Genomic DNA, 18778 nt, shown 5'->3' with positions numbered 1-18778 from the left:
GCTAACCTTAATGACGTTCGAAAAAAAAATCGGAAAATTTCGCCATTAGGGGGCGCAATAAACGAGGAAATTGTATATCTTCTACAAAATTTCGCTGTGAAAACGCAACACTGACTTCTCGCTACTCCTACCACAGTCAAATCCTTTGTATCCACAGGTTCAGGGTAGCGTTTTGAACACATGCTTCGCGTTGTGCCGGCGAAACGCACATTTCTTGTCGCGTTGTGCCGGCGAAATGCACACTTCTTGGACCCCTGCATAACTGCTTGCAGTTCTAGTTATTCTTACCCCCCTGAAAGTGGTACTACAGCCCAAACCGTAAATGGTGCCGACACGCGAATTGCATGACTAGATCCAGATCTGTTCGGACTCAGCAGACGACAAAATCCAGACACGCCGGTCACTAGGTGGCGCTATACCCAGGAATACGCGTTTGGGGCTTTAACTCCCACACCGAACCTCCCACAGTCAAAAACTTGTACGCACATATTCACTGGAGTCTGCTGCATCTTTTGGCATAGGCCACGCCCATTTGCGTCTATAATTTTTTTTCGCAAAATCGCGAAAACCGCAAAACTGTTTTTTCGCTACTCCTCCCACATTTCTTAACCAATTGACACGAAATTTTGCACACGGCATCTTCAGACGCACACGCAAAGAAATGATTGACACTTTTTTGATCCGACCTTCGACGACGAAACGGTAGCGTTTTGAATATTGGTTTATGAGCAAAATTAGACGTGGAAAATCAAAAATCAAAAAAGATCCAAAATTAAACATCGGATCGAGTCCAAATTGTACACGCATGTTGGTGCTACCCTTAATGGCGTTCAATAAAAATATCGGAAAATTACGCCCTAAGGGGGCGCAATAAACGAGGAAATTGTATATCTTCTAATTGGCCAGAGGAATGTTCTTCAAACTATAAGGGAACCATCAAGGGGCAAACCCGAGTCTATATAAAAGATATGGCCAAGAATTATGAATGTGGGCGGGAGTTATTTGGCAAAGGAAAATTGTCTTTGGAAAATTTCGCCACAAGGGGGCGCAAAAGAACGACGAAATAATATATCTCCTAATTGGCCAATGGAATGTTCTGACGGGTTTTGGGCTATAACTCCCACACCGAACCTCCCACAGTCAAAACCTTTATATCCACAGATTCACTGGAGTCAGCTGCATCTTTTGGCACACGCCGTGCCCATTTGTTTTGAACACATGCTTCGCGTTGTGCCGGCGAAATGCACACTTCTTGGACCCCTGCATAACTGCTTGCAGTTCTAGTTATTATTCCCCCCTAGAAGTGGGCCCACAGCCCAAACCGTAAATGGTGCCGACACGCCAATTGCATGACTAGATCCAGGTCCCTGAGTTCTAGGCAGACGACAAAATCCAGACACGCCGGCCACTAGGTGGCGCTATACCAAGGAAAGACGCGTTTGGGGCTATAACTCCCACACCGAACCTCCCACATTCAAAAACTTGTACCCACATATCCACTGGAGTCTGCTGCATCTTTTGGCATAGGCCACGCCCATTTGCGTCTATGAATATTTTTCGCAAAATCGCGAAAACCGCAAAACTGTTTTTTCGCTACTCCTCCCACATTTCTTGACCAATCAACACCAAACTTTGCACACAACATCTTCAGACGCACACGCAAAGAAATCCTCGGAGACTTTTTTGATCCGACCTTCGACGACGAAACGGTAGCGTTTTGAATATTGGTTTATTAGCTAAATTAGACGTGAAAAATCCAAAATCCAGAAAAAATCCAAAACTACACATCGGATCGAGTCCAAATGTTACACAGATGTTGGTGCTAACCATAAAGACGTTCGATAAAAAATTTGGAAAATTTCGCCATTAGGGGGCGCAATAAACGAGGAAATTGTATATCTTCTAATTGGCCTAAGGAATGTTGTTCAAACTCGAGGGAAACCATCAAGGGGCAATCTCGAGTCTATATAGAAAATATGGCCAAGAATTATTAATGTGGGCGGGAGTTATTTGGCAAAGGAAAATTGTCTTCGGAAATTTCGCCACAAGGCGGCGCCAAAAAACTAAGACATTGTATGTCTCTTAATTTGCCAATGGAATGTTCTGAAAACGCGTTTTGGGCTATAACTCCCACACCGAACCTCCCAGAGTCCAAAAACTTGTACACACAGATGCACTGGAGTCTGCTGCATCTTTTGGCCTAGGCCACGCCCATTTGCGTCTATGAATATTTTTCGCTAAATCGCGAAAACCGCAAAACAGTTTTTTCCCTACTCCTCCCACATTTCTCGCCCAATCAACACCAAACTTTGCACACGACATCTTCAGACACACACGAAAAGGAATCGTATACAGTTTTTTGATCCGACCTTCGACGACGAAACGGTAGCGTTTTGAATATTGGTTTATGAGCTAAATTAGACGTGGAAAATCAAAAATCCAAAGAAATCCAAAATTAGACATCGGAACGAGTCCAAATTGTACACACATGTTGTAGATAACCTTATTGTCGTACGATAAAAAAATCGGAAAATTTCGCCATTAGGGGGCGCAATAAACGAGGAAATTGTATTTCTTCTACAAAATCTCGCCGCGAAAACGCTACACTGACTTCTCGCTACTCCTACCACAGTCAAATCCTTTGTATCCACAGGTTCAGGGTAGCGTTTTCAACACATGCTTCGCGTTGTGCCGGCGAAATGCACATTTCTTGTCGCGTTGTGCCGGCGAAATGCACACTTCTTGGACCCCTGCATAACTGCTTGCAGTTCTAGTTATTTTTATACTTCCTACCAAGAAAGTGGTACCACAGCCCAGACCGTAAATGGTGCCGACATGCCAATTGCATGACTAGATCCAGGTCCGTGAAGACTATTCAGACGACAAAATCCAGACACGCCGGTCCCTAGGTGGCGCTATACCAAGGAATACGCGTTTGGGGCTATAACTCCCACACCGAACCTCCCACAGTCCAAAAACTTGTACGCACATATTCACTGGAGTCTGCTGCATCTTTTGGCATAGGCCACGCCCATTTGCGTCTATGAATATTTTTTGCTAAATCGCGAAAACCGCAAAACCGTTTTTTCCCTACTCCTCCCACATTTCTTGACCAATCAACACCAGCCTTTGCTCACGGCATCTTCAGACGCACACGCAAAGAATGCATGAAACACTTTTTCGATCCGACCTTCGACGACGAAACGGTAGCGTTTGGAATATTGGTATATTAGCTAAATTAGACGTGGAAAATCAAAAATCAAAAAAAATCCAGAATTAGACATCGGATCGAGTCCAAATTGTACACACATGTCGGTGCTAACCTAAATGTCGTTCGATAAAAAAATCGTAAATTTTCACCACGAGGAAAATTCTCTTCGGAAAATTTCACCACAAGGCGGCGCCAGAGAACGACGACATTGTATATCTCCTAATTGGCCAAAGGAATGTTCTAAAAGCGCGTTTTGGCCTATAACTCCCACACCGAAGCTCCCACAGTCAAAACCTTTATATCCACAGATTCACTGGAGTCAGCTGCATCTTTTCACATACGCCGTTTCTCAATTTTTGAACACAGGCTTCGCGTTGTGCCGGCGAAATGCACACTTCTTGGACCCCTGCATAACTGCTTGCAGTTCTAGTTAGGGGTCCAAGCCAACAGGTTGGATCCCTATTGTTTTTGTAAGGATTATTATTCTTCCCGCGGTGAAAGTGGGACTACAGCCCAAACCGTAAATGGTGCACACGCGCCAATTACATGACTAGATCCAGAATCGGCACCGCTACTCAGATAACCAAATCCAGACATGCCGGCCACTAGGTGGCGCTATACCAAGGAATACGCGTTTGGGGCTATAACTCCCACACCGAACCTCCCAGAGTCCAAAAACTTGTACACACAGATGCACTGGAGTCTGCTGCAGCTTTTGGTCTAGGCCACGCCCATTTGCGTCTATGAATATTTTTCGCTAAATCGCAAAAACCGCAAAACTGTTTTTTCCCTACTCCTCCCACATTTCTTGACCAATCAACACCAAACTTTGCACACGACATCGTCAGACGCACACGCAAAGAAATCTTAGACACTTTTTTGATCCGACCTTCGACGACAAAACGGTAGCGTTTTGAATATTGGTTTATTAGCTAAATTAGACGTGAAAAATAATAATAAAAAAAAATCTAAAATTAGACATCGGATCGAGTCCAAATTTTACACACATGTCGGTGCTAACCTTAACAGCGTTTGCTAAAGAAATCGGAAAATTACGCCCTAAGGGGGCGCAATAAACGAGGAAATTGTATATCTTCTAATTGGCCAAAGCAATGTTCTTCAAACTATGAGGAAACCACCAAGGGGCAAACCCGAGTCTATATAAGAAATATGGCCAAGAATTATTAATGTGGGCGGGAGTTATTTGGAAAAGGAAAATTGTCTTCGGAAAATTTCGCCACAAGGCGGCGCCAAAAAACTACGACATTGTATGTCTCCTAATTTGCCAATGGAATGTTCTGAAAACGCGTTTTGGGCTATAACTCCCACACCGAACCTCCCACAGTCAAAACCTTTATATCCACAGATTCACTGGAGTCAGCTGCATCTTTTGTCACACGCCGTGTTTTGAACACATGCTTCGCGTTGTGCCGGCGAAATGCACATTTCTTGTCGCGTTGTGCCGGCGAAATGCACACTTCTTGGACCCCTGCATAACTGCTTGCAGTTCTAGTTATTATTATGATTCCTACCAAGAAAGTGGTACCACAGCCCAGACCGTAAATGGTGCCGACATGCCAATTGCATGACTAGATCCAGGTCCGTGAAGACTATTCAGACGACAAAATCCAGACACGCCGGCCACTAGGTGGCGCTATACCAAGGAATACGCGTTTGGGGCTATAACTCCCACACCGAACCTCCCACAGTCAAAAACTTGTACCCACATATTCACTGGAGTCTGCTGCATCTTTTGGCCTAGGCCACGCCCATTTGCGTCAATAATTTTTTTTCGCAAAATCGCGAAAACCGCAAAACTGTCTTTTCGCTACTCCTCCCACATTTCTTGACCAATTGACACGGAATTTTGCACACGGCATCTTCAGACGCACACGCAAAGAAATGATAGACACTTTTTTGATCCGACCTTCGACGACGAAACGGTAGCGTTTTGAATATTGGTTTATGAGCAAAATTAGACGTGGAAAATCAAAAATCAAAAAAGATCCAAAATTAAACATCGGATCGAGTCCAAATTGTACACGCATGTTGGTGCTACCCTTAATGGCGTTCAATAAAAATATCGGAAAATTACGCCCTAAGGGGGCGCAATAAACGAGGAAATTGTATATCTTCTAATTGGCCAGAGGAATGTTCTTCAAACTATAAGGGAACCATCAAGGGGCAAACCCGAGTCTATATAAAAAATATGGCCAAGAATTATGAATGTGGGCGGGAGTTATTTGGCAAAGGAAAATTGTCTTTGGAAAATTTCGCCACAAGGGGGCGCAAAAAAACGACGAAATAATATATCTCCTAATTGGCCAATGGAATGTTCTGACGGGTTTTGGGCTATAACTCCCACACCGAACCTCCCACAGTCAAAACCTTTATATCCACAGATTCACTGGAGTCAGCTGCATCTTTTCACATACGCCGTTTCTCAATTTTTGAACACAGGCTTCGCGTTGTGCCGGCGAAATGCACACTTCTTGGACCCCTGCATAACTGCTTGCAGTTCTAGTTAGGGGTCCAAGCCAACAGGTTGGATCCCTATTGTTTTTGTAAGGATTATTATTCTTCCCGCGGTGAAAGTGGGACTACAGCCCAAACCGTAAATGGTGCACACGCGCCAATTACATGACTAGATCCAGAATCGGCACCGCTACTCAGATAACCAAATCCAGACATGCCGGCCACTAGGTGGCGCTATACCAAGGAATACGCGTTTGGGGCTATAACTCCCACACCGAACCTCCCAGAGTCCAAAAACTTGTACACACAGATGCACTGGAGTCTGCTGCAGCTTTTGGTCTAGGCCACGCCCATTTGCGTCTATGAATATTTTTCGCTAAATCGCAAAAACCGCAAAACTGTTTTTTCGCTACTCCTCCCACATTTCTTAACCAATTGACACGAAATTTTGCACACGGCATCTTCAGACGCACACGCAAAGAAATGATTGACACTTTTTTGATCCGACCTTCGACGACGAAACGGTAGCGTTTTGAATATTGGTTTATGAGCAAAATTAGACGTGGAAAATCAAAAATCAAAAAAGATCCAAAATTAAACATCGGATCGAGTCCAAATTGTACACGCATGTTGGTGCTACCCTTAATGGCGTTCAATAAAAATATCGGAAAATTACGCCCTAAGGGGGCGCAATAAACGAGGAAATTGTATATCTTCTAATTGGCCAGAGGAATGTTCTTCAAACTATAAGGGAACCATCAAGGGGCAAACCCGAGTCTATATAAAAGATATGGCCAAGAATTATGAATGTGGGCGGGAGTTATTTGGCAAAGGAAAATTGTCTTTGGAAAATTTCGCCACAAGGGGGCGCAAAAGAACGACGAAATAATATATCTCCTAATTGGCCAATGGAATGTTCTGACGGGTTTTGGGCTATAACTCCCACACCGAACCTCCCACAGTCAAAACCTTTATATCCACAGATTCACTGGAGTCAGCTGCATCTTTTGGCACACGCCGTGCCCATTTGTTTTGAACACATGCTTCGCGTTGTGCCGGCGAAATGCACACTTCTTGGACCCCTGCATAACTGCTTGCAGTTCTAGTTATTATTCCCCCCTAGAAGTGGGCCCACAGCCCAAACCGTAAATGGTGCCGACACGCCAATTGCATGACTAGATCCAGGTCCCTGAGTTCTAGGCAGACGACAAAATCCAGACACGCCGGCCACTAGGTGGCGCTATACCAAGGAAAGACGCGTTTGGGGCTATAACTCCCACACCGAACCTCCCACATTCAAAAACTTGTACCCACATATCCACTGGAGTCTGCTGCATCTTTTGGCATAGGGCACGCCCATTTGCGTCTATGAATATTTTTCGCAAAATCGCGAAAACCGCAAAACTGTTTTTTCGCTACTCCTCCCACATTTCTTGACCAATCAACACCAAACTTTGCACACAACATCTTCAGACGCACACGCAAAGAAATCCTCGGAGACTTTTTTGATCCGACCTTCGACGACGAAACGGTAGCGTTTTGAATATTGGTTTATTAGCTAAATTAGACGTGAAAAATCCAAAATCCAGAAAAAATCCAAAACTACACATCGGATCGAGTCCAAATGTTACACAGATGTTGGTGCTAACCATAAAGACGTTCGATAAAAAATTTGGAAAATTTCGCCATTAGGGGGCGCAATAAACGAGGAAATTGTATATCTTCTAATTGGCCTAAGGAATGTTGTTCAAACTCGAGGGAAACCATCAAGGGGCAATCTCGAGTCTATATAGAAAATATGGCCAAGAATTATTAATGTGGGCGGGAGTTATTTGGCAAAGGAAAATTGTCTTCGGAAATTTCGCCACAAGGCGGCGCCAAAAAACTAAGACATTGTATGTCTCTTAATTTGCCAATGGAATGTTCTGAAAACGCGTTTTGGGCTATAACTCCCACACCGAACCTCCCACAGTCAAAGCCTTTATATCCACAGATTCACTGGAGTCAGCTGCATCTTTTGGCATACGCCGTTTCTAAATTTTTGAACACATGCTTCGCGTTGTGCCGGCGAAATGCACACTTCTTGGACCCCTGCATAACTGCTTGCAGTTCTAGTTAGGGGTCCAAGCCAACAGGTTGGATCCCTATTGTTTTTGTAAGGATTTTTTTTTTTTTTATTCTTACCTCCTTAAAAGTGACTCCACAGCCCAAACCGTAAATGGTGCCGACACGCCAGTTGCATGACTAGATCCAGATCTCTTCGGACTACGCAGACGACAAAATCCAGACACGCCGGTCACTAGGTGGCGCTATACCAAGGAATACGCGTTTGGGGCTATAACTCCCACACCGAACCTCCCACAGTCAAAAACTTGTACCCACTTATTCACTAGAGTCTGCTGCATCTTTTGGCATAGGCCACGCCCATTTGCGTCGATAATCTTTTTTCGCTAAATCGCGAAAACCGCACAACTGTTTTTTCGCTACTCCTCCCACATTTCTTGACCAATCGACACCAAACTTTGCACACGGCATCTTCAGACGCACACGCAAAGAAATGATAGACAGTTTTTTGATCCGACCTTCGACGACGAAACGGTAGCGTTTTGAATATTTGTCGCTTAGCTACGTTTTAAGTCAAAAATCTAAAATCCAGAAAAAAAAGATATTAGACGTCGGATCGAGTCCAAATCTTAGACACATGTTAGCGCTACCCTTAATGGCGTTCGATAAAAACTTCGGAATATTTCGCCATTAGGGGGCGCAATAAACGAGGAAATTGTATATCTTCTAATTGGCCTGAGGAATGTTCTTCAAACTATGAGGAAACCATCAAGGGGCAAACCCGAGTTTATATGAAAAATATGGCCAAGAATTATTAATGTGGGCGGGAGTTATTTGGAAAAGGAAAATTGTCTTCGGAAAATTTCGCCACAAGGCGGCGCCAAAAAACGAAGACATTGTATGTCTCCTAATTTGCCAATGGAATGTTCTGAAAACGCGTTTTGGGCTATAACTCCCACACCGAACCTCCCACAGTCAAAACCTTTATATCCACAGATTCACTGGAGTCAGCTGCATCTTTTGGCATACGCCGTTTCTCAATTTCGAACACATGCTTCGCGTTGTGCCGGCAAAATGCACACTTCTTGGACCCCTGCATAACTGCTTGCAGTTCTAGTTATTATTATTCCCCCCTAGAAGTGGGCCCACAGCCCAAACCGTAAATGGTGCCGACACGCCAATTGCATGACTAGATCCAGGTCCCCGAGTTCTAGTCAGACGACAAAATCCAGACACGCCGGCCACTAGGTGGCGCTATACCAAGGAAAGACGCGTTTGGGGCTATAACTCCCACACCGAACCTCCCACATTCAAAAACTTGTACACACATATTCACTGGAGTCTGCTGCATCTTTTGGCATAGGCCACGCCCATTTGCGTCTATAATTTTTTTCCGCAAAATGGCGAAAACCGCTAATCTGCCTTTTCCCAACTCCTCCCACATTTCTTGACCAATTGACACAAAACTTTGCACACAACATCTTAAGACGCACACGAAAATAAATACTTTAACACTTTTTTGATCCGACCTTCGACGACGAAACGGTAGCGTTTTGAATATATGTTTATTAGCTACGTTTTACATCGAAACGCCAAAAAATTAGGAAATACCAAAATTACACATCGGATCAAGTCCAAATTTTTGACACATGTCGATGCTACCCCTACTGGCGTTCAGTAAAATAATCGGAATATTTCGCCATAAGGGGGCGCAATAAACGAGGAAATTGTATATCTTCTAATTGGCCAAAGGAATGTTCTTCAAACTATAAGGGAACCATCAAGGGGCAAACCCGAGTCTATATAAAAAATATGGCCAAGAATTATTTATGTGGGCGGGAGTTATTTGGCAAAGGAAAATTGTCTTTGGAAAATTTCGCCACAAGGGGGCGCAAATAAACGACGAAATAATACATCTCCTAACTGGCCAATGGAATGTTCTGAAAACGCATTTTGGGCTATAACTCCCACACCGAAGCTCCCACATTGAAAACCTTTATATCCACAGATTCACTGGAGTCAGCTGCATCTCTTGGCATAGGCCAAGCCCATTTGTTTTGAACACATGCTTTGTTTTGAACACATGCTTCGCGTTGTGCCGGCGAAATGCACACTTCTTGGACCCCTGCATAACTGCTTGCAGTTCTAGTTAGGGGTCCAAGCCAACAGGTTGGAACCCTATTGTTTTTGTAAGGATTTTTATTAGGGGTCCAAGCCAACAGGTTGGATCCCTATTGTTTTTGTAAGGATTTTTCTTATTATTATTCTTACCTCCTTAAAAGTGGGCCCACACCCCAAACCGTAAATGGTGCCGACACGCGAATTGCATGACTAGATCCAGATCTCTTCGGACTACGCAGACGACAAAATCCAGACACGCCGAACACTAGGTGGCGCTATACCAAGGGAAAACGCGTTTGGGGCTATAACTCCCACACCGAACCTCCCACATGCAAAAACTTGTACCCACATATTCACTGGAGTCTGCTGCATCTTTTGGCATAGGCCACGCCCATTTGCGTCTATAATTATTTTTCGCAAAATCGCGAAAACCGCAAAACTGTATTTTCGCTACTCCTCCCGCATTTCTTGACCAATCAACACCAAACTTTGCACACGACATCTTAAGACGCACACGAAAATAAATACTCAAACTCTTTTTTGATCCAACCTTCGACGACGAAACGGTAGCGTTTTGAATATTTGTTTATTAGCTATGTTTTACGTCGAAACGCAAAAATTAACAAAATAGCAAAATTAGACATCGGATCATGTCCAACTTTTAGACGCATGTCGGTGATACCCTTAAGGTCGTTCGATAAAAAAATCGGAAAATCTCGCCATAAGGGGGCGCAATAAATGAGGAAATTGTATATCTTCTAATTGGCCTAAGGAATGTTCTTCAAACTCGAGGGAAACCATCAAGGGGCAATCCCGAGTCTATATAGAAAATATGGCCAAGAATTATTAATGTGGGCTGGAGTTATTTGGAAAAGGAAAATTGTCTTCGGAAATTTCGCCACAAGGCGGCGCCAAAAAACGACGACATTGTATGTCTCCTAATTTGCCAATGGAATGTTCTGAAAACGCGTTTTGGGCTATAACTCCCACACCGAACCTCCCACAGTCAAAACCTTTATATCCACAGATTCACTGGAGTCAGCTGCAACTTTTGGCACACGCCGTGCCCATTTGTTTTGAACACATGCTTCGCGTTGTGCCGGCGAAATGCACACTTCTTGGACCCCTGCATAACTGCTTGCAGTTCTAGTTCTTATACTTCCTTCCGTAGAAGTGGTACCACAGCCCAAACCGTAAATGGTGCCGACATGCCAATCGCATGACTAGATCCAGGTCCGTGAACACTACGCAGACGACAAAATCCAGACATGCCGGCCACTAGGTGGCGCTATACCAAGGAATACGCGTTTGGGGCTATAACTCCCACACCGAACCTCCCAGATTCCAAAAACTTGTACACACAGATGCACTGGAGTCTGCTGCATCTTTTGGCCTAGGCCACGCCCATTTGCGTCTATGAATATTTTTCGCTAAATCGCAAAAACCGCAAAACTGTATTTTCGCTACTCCTCCCACATTTCTTGACCAATCAACACCAAACTTTGCACACGGCATCGTCAGACGCACACGCAGAGAAAACATAGACAGTTTTTTGATCCGACCTCCGACGACGAAACTGTAGAGTTTTGAATATTTGTTTATTAGCTAAATTAGACATGGAAAATTTAAAATCCAAAATAATCCAAAATTAGACATCGGATCGAGTCCAAATTCTACACACATGTCTGTGCTAACCTTAATGACGTTCGATAAAAATTTCGGAAAAATTCGCCTTTAGGGGGCGCAATAAACGAGGGAATTGTATATCTTCTAATTGGCCAAAGGAATGTTCTTCAAACTATGAGGAAACCATCAAGGGGCAAACCCGAGTCTATATAAAAAATATGGCCAAGAATTATTAATGTGGGCGGGAGTTATTTGGAAAAGGAAAATTGTCTTCGGAAAATTTCGCCACAAGGCGGCGCCAAAAAACTACGACATTGTATGTCTCCTAATTTGACAATGGAATGTTCTGAAATGTGTTTTGGGCTATAACTCCCACCGAACCTCCCACAGTCAAAACCTTTATATCCACAGATTCACTGGAGTCAGCTGCATCTTTTGGCACACGCCGTGCCCATTTGTTTCGAACACATGCTTCGCGTTGTGCCGGCGAAATGCACATTTCTTGTTCTTATACTTCCTTCCGTAGAAGTGGTACCACAGCCCAAACCGTAAATGGTGCCGACATGCCAATCGCATGACTAGATCCAGGTCCGTCAACACTACGCAGACGACAAAATCCAGACATGCCGGCCACTAGGTGGCGCTATACCAAGGAATACGCGTTTGGGGCTATAACTCCCACACCGAACCTCCCAGAGTCCAAAAACTTGTACACACAGATGCACTGGAGTCTGCTGCATCTTTTGGCCTAGGCCACGCCCATTTGCGTCAATGAATATTTTTCGCTAAATCGCGAAAACCGCAAAACTGTATTTTCGCTACTCCTCCCACATTTCTTGACCAATCAAAACACCAAACTTTGCACACGGCATCTTCAGACGCACACGCACAGAAATCATAGACAGTTTTTTGATCCGACCTTCGACAACGAAACGGTAGAGTTTTGAATATTTGTTTATTAGCTAAATTAGACGTGGAAAATCCAAAATCCCAAAAAATAAAAATCTGACATCGGATCGAGTCCAAATTGTACACACATGTTGGTGCTAACCTTAATGTCGTTCGATAAAAAAATCGGAAAATTTCGCCATTAGGGGGTGCAATAAACGAGAAAATTGTATATCTTCTACAAAATTTTGCCGCGAAAACGCTACACTGACTTCTCGCTACTCCTACCACAGTCAAATCCTTTGTATCCACAGGTTCAGGGTAGCGTTTTGAACACATGCTTCGCGTTGTGCCGGCGAAATGCACATTTCTTGTCGCGTTGTGCCGGCGAAATGCACACTTCTTGGACCCCTGCATAACTGCTTGCAGTTCTAGTTATTAGGGGTCCAAGCCAACAGGTTGGATCCCTATTGTTTTTGTAAGGATTATTATTCTTCCCGCGGTGAAAGTGGGACTACAGCCCAAACCGTAAATGGTGCACACGCGCCAATTACATGACTAGATCCAGAATCGGCACCGCTACTCAGATAACCAAATCCAGACATGCCGGCCACTAGGTGGCGCTATACCAAGGAATACGCGTTTGGGGCTATAACTCCCACACCGAACCTCCCAGAGTCCAAAAACTTGTACACACAGATGCACTGGAGTCTGCTGCAGCTTTTGGTCTAGGCCACGCCCATTTGCGTCTATGAATATTTTTCGCTAAATCGCAAAAACCGCAAAACTGTTTTTTCCCTACTCCTCCCACATTTCTTGACCAATCAACACCAAACTTTGCACACGACATCGTCAGACGCACACGCAAAGAAATCTTAGACACTTTTTTGATCCGACCTTCGACGACAAAACGGTAGCGTTTTGAATATTGGTTTATTAGCTAAATTAGACGTGAAAAATAATAATAAAAAAAAATCTAAAATTAGACATCGGATCGAGTCCAAATTTTACACACATGTCGGTGCTAACCTTAACAGCGTTTGCTAAAGAAATCGGAAAATTACGCCCTAAGGGGGCGCAATAAACGAGGAAATTGTATATCTTCTAATTGGCCAAAGCAATGTTCTTCAAACTATGAGGAAACCACCAAGGGGCAAACCCGAGTCTATATAAGAAATATGGCCAAGAATTATTAATGTGGGCGGGAGTTATTTGGAAAAGGAAAATTGTCTTCGGAAAATTTCGCCACAAGGCGGCGCCAAAAAACTACGACATTGTATGTCTCCTAATTTGCCAATGGAATGTTCTGAAAACGCGTTTTGGGCTATAACTCCCACACCGAACCTCCCACAGTCAAAACCTTTATATCCACAGATTCACTGGAGTCAGCTGCATCTTTTGTCACACGCCGTGTTTTGAACACATGCTTCGCGTTGTGCCGGCGAAATGCACATTTCTTGTCGCGTTGTGCCGGCGAAATGCACACTTCTTGGACCCCTGCATAACTGCTTGCAGTTCTAGTTAGGGGTCCAAGCCAACAGGTTGGATCCCTATTGTTTTTGTAAGGATTTTTCCTATTATTATTATTTCCCCCTAGAAGTGGTACCACAGCCCAAACCGTAAATGGTGCCGACACGCCAATTGCATGACTAGATCCAGGTCCGTGAGTTCTAGGCAGACGACAAAATCCAGACATGCCGGCCACTAGGTGGCGCTATACCAAGGAATACGCGTTTGGGGCTATAACTCCCACACCGAACCTCCCAGAGTCCAATAACTTGTACACACAGATGCACTGGAGTCTGCTGCATCTTTTGGCCTAGGCCACGCCCATTTGCGTCTATGAATATTTTTCGCTAAATCGCGAAAACCGCAAAACTGTATTTTCGCTACTCCTCCCACATTTCTTGACCAATCAACACCAAACTTTGCACACGGCATCTTCAGACGCACACGCAAAGAAATCTTAGACAGTTTTTTGATCCGACCTTTGACGACGAAACGGTAGCATTTTGAATATTTGTTTATTAGCTAAATTAGACGTGAAAAATCCAAAATCCAAAAAAATCAAGAATTAGACGTCGGATCGAGTCCAAACTTTACACACATGTTGGGGCTATCCTTAATGTCGTTCGATAAAAAATTCGGAAGATTACGCCATTAGGGGGCGCAAGAAACGAGGAAATTGTATATCTTCTAATTGGCCAAAGGAATGTTCTTCAAACTATAAGGGAACCATCAAGGGGCAAACCCAAGTCTATATAAAAAATATGGCCAAGAATTTTTAATGTGGGCGGGAGTTATTTGGCAAAGGAAAATTGTCTTTGGACAATTTCGCCACAAGGGGGTGCAAAAAAACGACAAAATAATATATCTCCTAACTGGCCAATGGAATGTTCTGGAAACGCGTTTTGGGCTACAACTCCCACAACGAACATCCCACAGTCAAAACCTTTACATCCACAGATTCACTGGAGTCAGTTGCATCTTTTGGCATAGGCCAAGCCCATTTGTTTTGAACACATGCTTCGCGTTGTGCCGGCGAAATGCACACTTCTTGGACCCCTGCATAACTGCTTGCAGTTCTAGTTCTTATACTTCCTTCCGTAGAAGTGGTACCACAGCCCAAACCGTAAATGGTGCCGACATGCCAATCGCATGACTAGATCCAGGTCCGTGAACACTACGCAGACGACAAAATCCAGACATGCCGGCCACTAGGTGGCGCTATACCAAGGAATACGCGTTTGGGGCTATAACTCCCACACCGAACCTCCCAGATTCCAAAAACTTGTACACACAGATGCACTGGAGTCTGCTGCATCTTTTGGCCTAGGCCACGCCCATTTGCGTCTATGAATATTTTTTGCTAAATCGCGAAAACCGCAAAACTGTATTTTCGCTACTCCTCCCACATTTCTTGACCAATCAACACCAAACTTTGCACACGGCATCTTCAGACGAACACGCAAAGAAATGATAGACAGTTATTTGATCCGACCTTCGACGACGAAACGGTAGCGTTTGGAATATTAGTATATTAGCTAAATTAGACGTGGAAAATCAAAAATCCCAAAAAATCTAAAAGTAGACGTCGGATCGAGTCCAAATTCTACACACATGTCGGTGCTAACCTTAATGACGTTCGATAAAAATATTGGAAAATTTCGCCATTAGGGGGCGCAATAAACGAGGAAATTGTATATCTTCTACAAAATTTCGCTGTGAAAACGCAACACTGACTTCTCGCTACTCCTACCACAGTCAAATCCTTTCTATCCACAGGTTCAGAGTAGCGTTCAGGGTAGCGTTTTGAACACATGCTTCGCGTTGTGCCGGCGAAACGCACATTTCTTGTCGCGTTGTGCCGGCGAAATGCACACTTCTTGGACCCCTGCATAACTGCTTGCAGTTCTAGTTCAGCTTCTTCTCCGGAAAAACACTGCCGCATTGCATTATGTATACGGGAGTAACATGTAGGGAAAATCGTCTGTGCACTCAAATTTTGGGTATTTTAAGTGCATGAAATTAACCACTGAAAATTCGAACACCACTACAAAATGGCGAGCACCCGATTTAGTGCACTATATCCATGACAGGGAATCATTTCGAACACAGCTTATGACTACAGAGGCAGGTCCCTATATCTACCAGGGGGTAGCACTGTATCCTATGGCTAGACATTCATAAATTTTTTCACTCGTGTTTTATCAAGGTGTCGTAGTAGCGTAGCCTATATAGCATATAGGCCAACCGTTTTTCCGCTGGCATGCCAATCATGTAAAATGGTAATAACAGTTTACACTGGCACCTACCGTTTTTCCACTGTCATGCCACTCATGTAAAATGGTAATTACCAGTTCATACTGGCACCTACCGTTTTTCCACTGACATGCCACTCATGTCCTGTGGTATTTGCCAGTTCATACTGGTACCTACTGTTTTCCACTGGCATGCCACTCATGTATAAGTACTAGGGATGTGCATTTCTGGCAAGAAATACTATTCAATATTCGCTGAGAAGTATTCGAATAATATTGGAAAATTGGTCAATCGAGAACCCCCCACTTACTCACACAAGCACCTCGGATACACGCACACACAATGACACAGGGAGAGGCTTTTGTGATTTGTATGAAATCAATCTGTTTATTTCAACAACTGCGGCATCAACATCAAATTATTTCAACGTGGGCTTAGGCAGATGTCTACATGTGATGCCTAGATGTAAACAGATCGCTATTTATTTTACTGAACACAGCCTGCAGGACGGTGAACTAGACACGTCTTTAGCATATGGAAAAAAAAAAAACTTCACACGGTGTGTCTTTCTACAATGTATTTGTTACCAGCATTCGTAGTGTTGATCAACAGAGAAATAGTCTGCCAAAGCATGGACAAAAACATTGACGTCGCTTAGCAACGAGGACGCTGAGGGATTATCAGTCAACTTTACTCCCGCTCTACGCGCATGTCATGTGCAGAAAGAGGCGAGAGCGACAAGAGCCGCAATCATGTCTTGTTGTGCACAAACCTTTTAAATAAGACTATCAAAACGCAGAAGATTTACAAGATACCATCAACTAGCATCCCATTTAAGGCAAACGGGAGACGTCTTTGTTTACAATCTATCAGATTAAGCGATTAGAACGAGCAGATGATTAAAAATGCAAAAATCTGCAACGTTCACTTCATATCAGGTAAGCCTTAGCTAACAAGCTAATCAGTACCGTTGGTTTTATAATAAACACAATTATTGAGTCCTACACATACAGTATGTTCATAATAAACGATTGTAAGCAATAGAGTAATCGCTCAAATTGGAGTAGAGCTAGCTTGAAAGCAAACGTATCTTGTTTCAGTGTTGCTGAGTTGTGTTGCTAAACTTTTGTAACTGTTGTAACTGTTTATAAATGATGCAGGCTTCCACATGCTAGGCCAGTGACATCTAGCCAACCATGAGGTTCTATAATTTCCGTAAATCACTGGAATATACTTTTTGCGTACAGGAGAGGTATATGATGACTATGCTGTTGGACGCGTGGACTCAATAACTCTGATGTTCCTCTGGTTGCGCTCTTTGAGATTCACCATTTATTGATCAATTTATTCAACAGATCCAAAGACAAAGAACGGGTGCATTATGGTATCATGGTAAAAAAAAAACTGTTTGCTCATCCAGCCTCACAATCACCTCCACCTGTGCTGTTGAGCTCTAAGAACATATTGTGGGATCCATATGCCATTTGCGCTACCCAGTGTGGAAACCACAAAACACATATCATTGAAATAGCTGTAACAGGCACGGACGTATTGATTACCTGAATGATTATGGGAGATTAATGTTATGAATAGTCTATAGACATTTCAGTTTCGTTGATATTGCGTAGGCCTACATGCGTTTACTGTTGTTGGTGTTGTATGTTAGCCTATATGGAGCAATCTTGCATATTTATGAATTTCCCAGATCAATAAAGTTCTATCTTTTTATTTGAACTGCCGGTATGTCCTCTTATTATATTACGGTTTGTACCTTGGTTATCAGCTATCATAAAATGGTGTCCAAATGGCTGCATGTGTAAGGAATAGGATTTGAACCAAAAGTTACAATAAAAAAGCTACTGTGCTCAGACCATTAGACCTATTGCTTATGATGCTAACCATGCTAGAAAACCTTCTTTGTCCATGTAGAAAACGAGAATATTTCTACATCATGCGGCACGTTATGCACTCTTCTTTAATAGGTCCAGGTGCATGCACTAGGGCGTGGTTTCAGACCTCCATTAGGCGGAAGCAAATTTCTCCTTGATGTTACCCTGAGCCATTGAGCAGTTTTCATGTGAATGAATGGGCTGCCATTTTGTAATCCACTTTCCTTTCTTTAAAGAGGCCCTATTACACTACTTTTCTGGTCTTAATTTCTTATTAATGACTCCTATAGCGTAACCTGACACGAATCACAGCACAAAAAACGATGTCGATTTTCGGGAAGCTCTTCCCTTCATCTGGGCGCTTTCAGCATTCTCTGTCAACGCTCGGTTTCGTCCTTCTCCGCCCCCTCGCCCCCCTCCTGCCAACCCCACTCCGTTGTGATTGGTTACCTTCCGGAAGACCTGCGAAGGGCAGTCGAGCTCCACCACGCGGGCAGATTTGACCAGGCATATGGGGGCGTGGCAGGAGTGCCTCTACGGATTCCAGGACATTTATATTATCGCTACAGTTTGTGGTGTATTTAATATACAATGACGCTCATACACAACGACTACAAACTAATACTACTACAAAATTAAAAAAGTCAGCGTGTGTCGTAACCATGGGGATAACACGCCCCCTACTTTTCTAGAACTCTCAACCGAAAACATATTTTTTTAAATCAGTTTGAATTCCAGCAGA

General features: G+C 43.6%; 1 protein-coding gene across 1 annotated transcript in view; it reads left to right on the top strand.

The window, feature by feature from the left end:
- The window catches only part of znhit6 (zinc finger HIT-type containing 6), a 139647-nt gene that overhangs the window by 86286 nt on the left and 34583 nt on the right, over positions 1-18778 (top strand). The gene's annotated exons all lie outside the window — the stretch shown is intronic.

This window comes from Gadus macrocephalus, chromosome 12 (genome assembly GCF_031168955.1).
Source record: "Gadus macrocephalus chromosome 12, ASM3116895v1".
Classification (NCBI taxonomy): domain Eukaryota; kingdom Metazoa; phylum Chordata; class Actinopteri; order Gadiformes; family Gadidae; genus Gadus; species Gadus macrocephalus.
This window is presented reverse-complemented; position numbering and strand designations above follow the sequence as displayed.